The 11972-nt window shown below is 41.6% G+C and overlaps 1 pseudogene; it reads left to right on the top strand.

Moving 5' to 3' along the window:
- Positions 1 to 4237: 4237 nt before the first annotated feature.
- On the top strand, positions 4238 to 11498 carry LOC101283597 (gamma-secretase subunit APH-1B-like; annotated as a pseudogene).
- The last annotated feature ends 474 nt before the right edge of the window (positions 11499 to 11972 follow it).

The raw sequence follows: 11972 nt of genomic DNA, 5'->3' as shown, positions 1-11972 counted from the left end.
TCTAGGATACCAACAATTTAAAACAAGATCTAGGCAAATAGAAAATTCAGGCTTAAACTCAAAGACTACCCAGCAACAACTCAGAGACTTTTCCTCTTTCAGAAATAAGAAATGCATAAATATAAATTATGTTTTTCTGATTGAAACAATTGCCTTGTCAGGGTAAAACCAAGCCACACAGTATAAAATGAAGAAAGACTGCCTAGGCCGAAATAAACATCAAGTAAGTGACAAATATTTTAATATCAGTGAGACATAAGCTGATACAGTAAGTCCCCTACATATGAACCTTCTAGTTGAGAACTTCAAAGATGCAAACGTGCCCCTGTATGTCAGCTGTCGTACTGTACTACTGTACTTTTCAAGTTACTGTACTGTAAGATTAAAAATGTTTTCTTTATTTTTTGTGTTTGTTTTTATGTATTAATTGTGTGAAAAGTATTATAAACCTATTACAGACAGTACTACATAGCTGATTGTGTTAGCTGGGTACCTAGGCTAACTTTGCTGGACTTAACGAACAAATTGGACTTAACGAACGTGCTCTCCGAAAGGTACTCGTTCATATGTAGGGGACTTACTGTATAAATAAGCAATGCAGTGATCACACAGATGGGAGATTCCTGCCTGTTTGCTGGCCTAATGGCTTCCCATGACTCCCCTTGTAGTATGTTGAATGGTGGCCCCCAAAAGATATGTCCACCCAGGACTTGCGATTGTGACCTAATGTGCTAAAAGATCTTTGGAAATGTAATAGGCATAGCCCTAAATCCAATGTGTCCTTTTAACAGAGGAACAGATGATGTGAAGACAGAGGCACAGATTGAATGGCATCTATAAGCTGAGGATTGCCAAGGATTGCCCGTAGCCACCAGAGCCAGGAGAGAGACATGGAATGAAAACTCCCTTAGAGCCACCAGGGAAACCAACCCTGCTGATACCTTGATTTCAAACTTCTGGATTTCTGGCCTCCAGAACTGTGACAGAATTAATTTTTGTTGTTTTAAACCATCCAGGTCTGGTAACGTGTCACAGCAGCCCCAAGTAACAAATACAGTCCTTTAAAAACATAGTTTCCAAAAATACTGATCTGCTCAGAGTTCCCTGAACAAACTGTACATATGCACGTGTGATATAATCTCTGAATCCTTTAGGGATTAGGTGATCTTGGCCTAAACCCCACTTCCATGACCTGGGATGGTCAAAAACCGTCCCCCATGCATACTTTCTCATGTTGCCACACAGGGTTGAGCAGGCTGTGCACTGCAGAAGGGTGTGCAGCCAGGGAGATGAGTGGGAGCTGCAATACATTGGCAATTTGCCCTCAAAGCTGTGCACCTGCTGTGGGGCTGCAAACGCCTCGTTTTTGCACAAAGCCACCACACAGTCCCAAATAGGTGTCTTCATAAAATTTGTACAAGAATGACATAACGTCAGCCGTGGTCTTGGTGGTTCTTTGTGTCTGTCCTCTTGCCCCTGGTCCCATGACCTTGGCTCCTTCCCAAGACTGGTATCCACAAATAATTCCCAAACATCAAGCATCTCTTAAACCTACTAGGATTACTAGATCGGGGGTAGCACAGAGGAAAAACTACATCACATACCACACAATTTCAACATCACGCTCAGTTTTCCCTTCATGGTCCCCTCTCCTTTCCAAAATCCCAAAATCCTTACACACGATTTTGCTAGTAATGTAAGCCATCCCACCAACCTTCTCTGTGCAACATATTATGGAGAATAAAATTTTCTCCAGCTTTTATTCAGTATTTTAAGTCTCTGAGCCTTTGAACATGCTGGTCTCTATGCTTGGAATCACTTTCTCCCATTGTCCACCTGGTAAACTCTCATTCATCTATTCATCTTTCAAACTCCATTTCAAAATGAAAGACATGGGATTATTAGAAAGTAAAGACTATGCAATGCCCCTCTGAATTCACCAGTCACCATCTATCTCCCATATACTAGCCTCTGTTCTCTCCTACCTCTCCCATCTTGATGATAACTCTTTGAGAGCAGAGCCCTGACTGGTTGTTCCCACCGCCCTGCATTCAGCTCATGCTCAAATGTTTGTTTCCTAAGTAATTTTTAATAACCAAATATCCTAAGAGGATTATAGTCACTTAAGTTTAGATTCCTGCCATTTCCCAAACATCAGTAACCTTAAAAGTCTGACAAGTTCTGCTGGCCATCGCTTCTCCTGATGGTGTAGACACTAGTCTAAAACATACAGTCTTTTTCTTATTTACCACTGGATTTCTGCAAAAGTTTGCGGTTGTCATTGTTTTTTGCTCCTCTACTGATACATGTTCTTTCCTTTTGCTTTCCTCTCATAGTACATTTCAGGAAGACCATTTTCACTTCTTCCTTCCTAAATTCCTTTGTTGTGCTCACATTTATATTCATTGTCCCATGTTTAAGGGCTTTTGGTGATGTTGAATTCCACCTGAATTTGATTTCTTTTTCTATTTTTTGGTTCCTTTCAAATTCCAAATTAACAATGCCACTAAGCAAGGAAAAGTGTGTTAATAAGCCAATTTTATCTTGACAGGCTCAAAATGCAGTTATTTTCTTGTGGGATATATTAGATTATGACAATGAGTTTAACCCAGGAAACATATGAAAAGAACATTTTATTTCCTCTGTGTAGGCTGCAGCACTGTATTTTTTCATTTATTAACAAAAAGGTGCATTTTTTTCCAAGCACTGTTTAGTTCTCACCAGTTTCTTCCAAAATTGATGTTATCTAAGTATAAGAATTATAACTCAAATGAAAATGTTACTTTCTAAATTTTAAGCTTATTACTGATCATGGATATTAAGTGCTTTATACACCTCACTGCAGAAAAACCTCATAAGAACACTATGAGGTAGCTACCATTACTGGCTTCATGTTATAGAGGGAGAAACTGAGTTTCTGAGAGGCAAAAGGACTGTCGCAAAGTTGTCCACTTAGAACATGATGAATCCAGTTTGCAGTCCTGCTCTGGTGGAGCTTGAAGCTACTGCTTTCCTGTACGTGGGCCCCTTTTTTAGTCAGTCTGAGAGAGGCAGCTTCTAATTGATATTTGTAAAAGGCACCTCAAAATTAGACGTTTAATTAACTCGTTTTCATAAAAGTGAAACTGAAATGTTGTTTCTCAAACAGGGACCCCCAAGTCAAATTCCTGTGGCAGCCAGGCAGATAAAACAAAAGAGGAAAACAGGTGGGGTGTAAAATAAAACAAAGCAAAACAAAATAACGCTGATAAGCTCAAGTTAATCGGTGCCTTAAAGGACTGTTGGCTTGGTGTTTTCAGATATCCTGATACTTTCCAAAGAAGCCAGAAATTAAGTTTTTCATCGGAAATGTTCTAATTATTAAATGTTGGCAACTAAATCGGGTTAGTTTGTTTTTCTAACTGTGCAAACTGTGTCTACACAGCCCACAAGTTGCCGGCCAAGGAGTGACTCTAGTGTAGACTGATATTGGCCCATAAACCACATGTCCACTATGGTTGCTACTAGCCACCTACAACTATTTTAATTTTAATTAAATAAAATTTAAAATCCAGTTCTTCGGTGACACTAGCAACATTTCCGGTGTTCAGGAGTGACCTGTGGCTTGTGCCTACAGTAATGGACAGTGCAGAACATTCTCCTCATTGCAGAAAGTTCTATTGGACAACACTGAACTAGAGCAAGAAGAAAACCTCAGCTGTTTTGCTGTCCGCTGTCAGGATCTTCCCACTGGTGCTACAGTGCTTAAGTTACTGCTCCCCCAAGGCCATTCCTGCCACTTCCCTTCCACCTGAACAGAGGTCACACAGGCCACCTACGAGGCTGGGCTTCACTGTAACTGAGAACAAGTCAGATCCAGGGCAGGCCTGGGGATTAGGCAATGTGTGTCTTTAGTCTTTCCCACATCCCGGCTCTGGGACTAAAATCAGGCCACCATCCTCCCCTTTCCAGAGAGATTCAGGGCCTCATATTCTTCACTTACTCTCAAAAATTATTTTTAGGTCGTTCAACTACGGTAAAATGTAAATAATGGATACTTACCTGAAGTTTCTCCCCTTCCCTCGGACATTTGCAATGTACACAATTCTAAGAATAAAATGTCACGCCTAGAGGAGGTGGTGAGGCAGGATTTTTTATTCTCATGAGAAAAGACCATGATCTTCTCCTGGGAGCATCTGAGATCCTCCGTAGAGGCAGTCAGCTCATTTCCCTCACTTTCAATCAAGCCCTACGCAGGATGTGGGTCAGCAGTTTCAAAAGCAGCTCGCTCGTGAGAATTACCCATGTAGGATCACCAGCTTTAGCAAGTAAAATACAAGATTCCCAGTTAAATTGAGATCAGATAAACAATGACCAACTTTTTAGTATAAGGATGTCCCATGTGCCATGCATTGTGTGTTTTATCTGGAAATCCCATAGCGCTCTTATAAAAATACTGTTTTTCTGACCCCACTAATTCTAAGTCACTCAGATATAGGAACCATTGATCATAGGCAATTCACTTGACTCTCAGTAGTGTTTCATTTCTTAGCCAAATCTCTGTCATGTTTAGAACTGTCTTTTTAATGGAATCACAGCCTCGTATGGTGAAATATCAAACTACACGACTGTGGCCTTCATTATGCTAATCTGACCTCACAACAACCCTGTAAAATAAGAAAGGCAAAAGTTTCTCCATTTTGTCAATGAGAAAACTGAGGCTCAGAGACTTAAAGAAATTTCCCAGGCACAACTGCTAGTAAATGGCAAACCTAGGACCCAACCTCAAGTCTTCTGGTTCCAATTTCAATGCTCATTCAACTCATCAGTGCTGTGAGTGAAAGGTGGTGGGAATAATACAAGACACAGAGAGAGAGAGGAATTCAGACAGAAGCTTCTGAAAATGTTTCATCAAAAGTATGGCTAACTAACCAGTTACCACTCTTAACTCACAGCTCTCTTAACCACCAGTCAACTAGGAGGCTGAAGGGGCTGACCTGTGGCCCAGAGTTCAAAAAGTCCCAAGTCTCCAGGAATCTAGGGGTCTCAGAGAATTCAGAACTGGGTAAAACAATCAAAATGGTCTAGAAATTGGCTTTGGGACTAGTAATGAGAGTGATGACAGGGAATGCCTGAAAGAATGTTTTATGCTCAGTACTGTTGTTGAACTGAGTAATGAGATACTCAGCCTGTAATTAACCTCAGCCACCTAGTTCATACCCTAAAATTTCCTCACAGTAACATAATGATTAGCTCTGCACCTGATATGACCCTATGGGCTGCACTGCCATAAACAGGGTCAGAGAGGGGTTACCACTGGGGAAGGAGAGGAAGTAAAGAGACACCATGAACCTAGGCTCTTAGGCAACATAGGAGAGATAACTGCCCCATCCCAAATGAATGCCGGGAGGGGATGGTGGAAACTCAGCTGCCTCCAGAGCATCTCCTTGAGCTCTCTGCATTGAGAGAGATTCCTTGGAGGACCGCAAGTCATCACACATCCACAATGACATCCAACATGTACCATCCACATGGTCTCAACAGCACCTTCCTCTCTCACATTTGTGCCCTCGGAACAGCTACCCCTGTGGGAACAGTGGGCTGAACATTCATTCCAAACATGGGGGGGGGGGAGGGGCCTCTGATTGCCCAGGTCCAGTTTGCCGGTCAACCGAAGGTCATGTCCTCTCAATGACCTCCTCCAAAAACAGGGAAAACAACCTAAATCTTATTTTCTCTGTTTTGACTGAGGCTTAAAACATCATGTTCTTGCTTTTAATAAGCCATCAGAGTTGGTGAAAATAGGTCCATGAGCTTATGTGCTAGTTGATTTAACAGTAGTCTTCCATGGAAATCAGAGGGTTAGAGATCAGATAGCTTCAGAAGTTATTTCAGACTCATTTCCAGATCCATATTACGTGAGCAAACGTACACTTACCAAAATAAAACACTTAAACAACAAATATGTGTTCCTACCCCTAAATCAGCATAAACGGGAGATGAAAGAAAATAACGAATGCGTTATCTCTTTTCAGGAATATTTCCCTCTAGGTCCATTCTGATATCGTGCCAAGAATAATAATGATGCTGACGACTGGTCACCAGCTAGTCTCAGGGGTGGCAGTCGAAGCCGCCAAGTAACAGAGCGTGTGCTCAGGCAGGCGAGAGCTCAGACCTACGGGACTGACAGAGGACATAGCCCACCATGGGAGGTAGGCATCAGGAACTGAGGCAGAAGGACAAGGAGGGAGGGCTTCTAAGAAACCTCTGGGCATAGATGCCCCAATATTTGCTGGAGATAAATGCTAGTCTTTAGGTTAGCACAACTCATGCTTACTTATTTTCTCCCAAGCTTTAATACTTACTTCTCTCTTTATAAAAATCACTGCCCAGTGTGATTTTGTCTACTGTCATGATGCCAACTCTACGCTAATGAAGAAGAAAATACGTGTTGGGATTGGCTGTAATAGTCTTCTCGCCAACTGTTATTTCTTCTAGAAGCATGAACCTTGTCTTAGTCAGGGGACCTACTTCAAATGAAATACAAATGCCTTATTGTTTAGAACAAGGATGGCAAACAGATTTTGTGGCACATATGAAGTCCCATCAGGCTCAGCGGGAACGAGTGCCATGATGGATGAGTGCCTCTATCATGGGTGTGGAGGGGAGAGAGCTGGAACACAGAATAAGGTCAAACATGAGGCTAACAAAAGCACTTAATGGTGAAATCCCAAGGCATTCTTTTTATAGTGAGGAATAAGAAAAAGAAGGAAATTATCAACAATAGTGCTCAATATTTTCCAAAATGTTTTGGCCAAACAACAGACCAAGGTAAAGAATTAAATGCTATAAACATTGAAGAGGCAGTGACAAAAATTATTTGCAGTACAGCAGAAACTAACACAACATTGTAAAGCAGCTATACTCTTAAGAAAAAACTCTGATTAAAAAAAAAATGATCTTTATTTGCAGATGGCATACTGCTTCCTCCAAAATCTGGAAGTAGTACTAACAGCAACTAGACTGAATAACAGCTTTTTAAAATTGCCAGAAACTAAACTCAGGACTTCCAGGATAAACATGGCTACCCTAAGCTAGGATTTTTCCCTGTTCACTTTGTGGAAGTCACATAAAAGCAAAAAGGAGAAGGAATAAAATTCCACAAACTCCATTTGCAGCAAAACCAGGAGTCCGATATACTATGCAGACTCAAAAACGTGTAAGCTCTGCCAAAATCAGCAGAGATCAGCCAGAACTCATGCCTGTGTGGGGGAAGAGAGCATGGAGAATGCTATGGGGCGTAGCAAAAACACATTTCTTGAAAATGGGGAGCCCCTCTTAGAGGCAAAACCTATGTCCCTTGTTTGCAACAAGCGGAGGAAACGGGTTGAGAAAGGGGGAGGATGAGGTAAGGGGGCAGCTGAGTCTCCCTGAACCATGTCTCATCCAAAGAAGGAAAGGGGGTAGGGCTGCACAGCAAATGGGGGCACACAGGCCCCCTCTACAGGAGGTGGACTCTCTCTGAGGCTGCAAAGAAGTCCTTCAACTAGCCTGATCTTTCTGCCCAATCTCTACCCCCGAGAAACTTCTCTTCTAGGAAAACTCAAATCATTTACTGATGAGTCATAAAATAAGCCTTTTTTGTTGTTGTTTTGTTTGTTTTGTAATAAATTTTTAAATTTATTTTTGGCTGCGTTGGGTGTTCGGTGCTGTGCGCGGGCTTTCTCTAGCTACAGCAAGCGGAGGCTACTCTTCCTTGCGGTGCAAGGGCTTCTCATTGCGGTGGCTTCTCCCGTTGTGGAGCACGGGCTCTAGGCGTGCGGGCTTCGGTAGTTGTGGCTCATGGGCTCTAGAGCACAGGCTCAGTAGTTGTGGCGCACAGGCTCAGTTGCTCCGCGGCATGTGGCATCCTCCCGGACCAGGGCTCAAACGCGTGTCCCCTGCATTGGCAGGCGATTCTTAACCACTGCACCACCAGGCAAGCCCTAAAATAGCCCATTTTTATTGGGTAAAGGATGGGCACAGCATTGACACAAAGCTAATACAGGAAAAAAATTGTGAAAAACAACAACAAAACTTAATAATAGCTGAGTGCATTTGTCAGAAAACTCTGACTATGAAGCACTTGAAATTTGTGAGCAAACATTTAACATGAATTTTTAAACTTAGAGAAGTGCCTCTATGAAGAAACACTACAAAGCAGAAACTGCAAAAGCTCAGAGATGTAAAATAATTTAATAAATAAATTAATTACCTTAATTTAATAAAAAATGATCTAGAAGAAGCAGAAGACAAAAAATTTACAGAAATGAAGAAAAATTTAAAGGAGAATAAAATAATAATCAAAAAAATTTAAACAAACTAAAATGAAGATAGAGGAAAATATAGGTGAATATTTTTATAATCTTGGGATCAGAAAGGTTTTCCTAAACATGACCCCAAAAAAGTTAAAACAATAAGGAAAATATCAATGAATCTGATTATATTAAAATTAAAATTTCTGTATATGAGAAAAACATAAATTAAATTCTGGGAAACATTTGAAACATACATAACAAGCAAAACTTGATATTCTCTAGCCACACACACATATATTTTACAAGTTAAGAAGAAAAATATAACACCTCAACATAAAAAAGTCAAAGGATATGAACAGACAAGTCAAAAATAAGAAACACAAGTATTACTAAATAAAAAAGAAAAATTCAAAACAGAATGGTAAATGCCATTTTTATAAAGAAAACTATTTAAACATTTGTATGGCTACAAGTGGGGGGAAAAGCCATGCATGGATGAAACTGTCAAAATGTTAAAACTTATGTGGAAAATATTTTATGATGAGTTTTACTACTTCAGGAATCAGAAGTAAGTAAAATATTTCTATATTTTTTAAAAGCACACAATTAAAACATCACAACGACATCAAAATAAGACCAAGGTTTAAATTAGTGTTTCTCAACAGGGCTGCTTTGCTTCCCCAGGGCACATTCAGCAATGTCTGCAGACATTTCTGGTCGTCACAACTGGTAAGAACTGATATTGGCAAACAGTGGATGGATGCCAGAGATGCTGCTTAATATCTTACAACGCACAGGACAGCTCCTCACAGAAAAGAACCATATGACCTAAAATGTTAATAGTGCTGAGACTGAGAAACTCTGACCTAGATGGAAATAAGACAGGACCTATTTGTAAGAAGGAAGTAATGAGAAGATGCTGTGTTGACTTAATGTCTTATGATTAGCCCACATCAGAAATCTCAAGGAATTATTTCAAACTGTTCGGAAGTTGCCTCACGTTCACATCTCCATATATCCCTGTGGGAACCAGCATCGTACTGCACCTAACCCCGTGGCCTCCGCAGAGCTGGAAGGGTGGTGCTTGTAGAATCAGCCTTGCAAAACCACTGAGAGGCAGCCCTAACTTCCAAGTCAGGAGAGCACAGCTATACAGGCAGAATCCTCCTAGATAGAGGTGAATGGCCAAGAAGGTGGGTGTGACCTTCCACTCTGCTCCTCTCCATTCCTGCCTGTGGGAAGGCACTGCTTATGGGGGAAATCAATTCTAACCTCCCTGTGGACCCTCATAATCAGCAGCTTCCCAGAAGATAGAGCTATATGCTGGGCTTTTGATGACCAAAGTACCTTTTTTTGAGTCCCTAGGAAGAGATTACTAAGGTGAGGTTTATTGGAAGAGAAATTGTTTTCTAAATTCTTTAAGCTTCAGTTAGTACATCAAGATTCAGACTTTGCCCACTTTACCATTAAGCCAGGGATAGGGAGAAGCAAGGCTATGCTGTAAGGGGGATCCCTGCCATGCGAAAAGGAAGGTTAAAGACTATACTTTTCATTCCCAGAGAAGGTGGAAAGGGAAAGGAGAAAAGGGGAGCAAAAGATATATGTGTTCTGGCAACTTGCTCCAGACCAAATTCCAGAGGGAACAAAGAAGTAGATGTATCTAGACAAATATGAGGGAAACTTGGAGCTAGTTGCTTCCTTCACCATATAGAACCTGGGAAATCCGAGAGCCTCCAAGAAGAGGTTGTATCACATGTGACAGGAAAAGAACAGGTAGATGAACCTGAAATACCACGCCTGGTTGCCCATGCCTGAGTGGAGGGTGCGGTGCACCCAGACACTAGTGTGTGCCCTAGGAAGTCGCAAATAAATGCTGAGATGACCAGTGGACTTTCTGAGGCCCAGGATAGAGGAATGTCAAGCATTTCAAAACTGATGGGCAAATGGTGGATTTTGGCTGTGGACACCATCACAATACCAAACACCGCCAGGTATTACCAGTCACTAACCCTTCAGAGGACACCAAAACCCAGAGCAGGAACCAGAGAGGGCTCAGAAGGACTGCTCCTCTCCTATGTGGATAAGAAGTCCCTCAATTCCTTGTCACCATGAGAACCCTTAAAGCTCCCCCAACCCAACCCCATAGATGCCATCTTGGAGATGGGGAGAGAAGAAGAAATTTGAAGATGGAGTTGAAAGAGACTATTTGAATTGAAAAGGACTGAAATCAGTGAACTGACATGCGTGTGTCCCCCTGCCCACTTTCCGTTAAGTTCATGATTTAATATTTGAGAAGCCTACATTTGCTTCCATATCTGAGCAGTGGTTTGTAAATGTGTTGCACCTTTTCGGGGTTTCCTCAGAAACTGAATCAGAGTGAGATGTCCCCACTTGTGTCTGGGCTTTGTCGGAAGGAGTAACTCTGACTTTAGCCAGAAGCCAGAGGAGGGAGCTGGTAGCGCTCATCCCCCGTGTCTTTCTTTTGTTTTATACACTCACACTCATGTACACACACACACACACACACACACAATTAAAGCTTTTGTTTTAAAATGGTTAGTTTGAAATGAATAAAACAACTCTAGAAAATGCTTTAATTAAAAAGAAACAAACACAAAATCTTACCAACCAAAAATTCTTGTCCTAAGATGGACCAATACAGAAATATCTGCTGATCTTTGGAGTGTTAGTCTCAGTCCTTATCCAAGAAATGTGCCATTTTGCATATTATAAACTTTTTTTTAAAGCCCGTGTGGGCTTGAATAGTATAAACCCAGGTGAGACAGCACCCTCTATGTGATTAATAGCTTATGTTTCTGGTTTGGGCTTTGGAATCATGAGTGGAGTATTTTCCTTTGTAAATACCCTGTCTGACTCTTTGGGGCCGGGCACCGTGGGCATTCATGGAGACCCTCCCCAGTGCTTCCTAAATTCAGCTTTCATGACACTGGTGATCATACTGCTGCACGTGTTCTGGGGCACTGTGCGTTTGGACGCCTGTGAGAAGAAAAACTGGTACACCCTTCTTGTAGTTCTTCTTCCCCATCTGCTGGTGTCAGCCCTGAACTTCATAAATCCTCGTTATGGATTAAAGCTGGTGTCGGCATACATCATCCTGGTGCTCACGGGCATCTGGACATTCTTCGTTTCTGCCGGAGCCTGAAACTCTGCCTCCTCTGCCAAGACTAGGACTGGGTCCTCTTCAAGCAGCGCTCCAGATAACCTCCAAGGACCAGCGCTTCTGAAACAGGAAGCTGCGCCTTTAGAAGAAGCGCAGCTGTGTCTTCTAAAAGTCCGTTTTCCTGGTGAAATTTAGAATAAACAGTACTGTCTAGATACGATATGGCTTTCATGCAACGGCTTTCTGAAAGGGATACATCAGTGGTGTGCAGCCTGGCTGCAAGTTGGAATCACCTGGGAAAACATAAAGACTAGTGTTGTGGGCTCCACCCTCCAGATTTAATTGGTCTGGGCATTTGGTAATTTTTTAAAGCTTCTTAGATAAAACTCCGATGTGCTCCCAGGTTGAGAACTGTCCACGTCCAAATAGGAACTTTCTGAGAAAACCATAAGTAAATAAGAATGAGATGTTTAGCTATCTCCTAACTCAGTGTTGAGCAAGTAACTATCTGAATGTCAAATAGAAGTCCTAGTTGGCCTTTGTCATTTTAAGTTCTGAAGTCACAAAAGGCTAAA

This window comes from Orcinus orca, chromosome 15 (genome assembly GCF_937001465.1).
Source record: "Orcinus orca chromosome 15, mOrcOrc1.1, whole genome shotgun sequence".
Taxonomy (NCBI): Eukaryota; Metazoa; Chordata; class Mammalia; order Artiodactyla; family Delphinidae; genus Orcinus; species Orcinus orca.
Note: the sequence above shows the minus strand (reverse complement) of the source record. Positions and strands in the feature narration are given on the sequence as shown.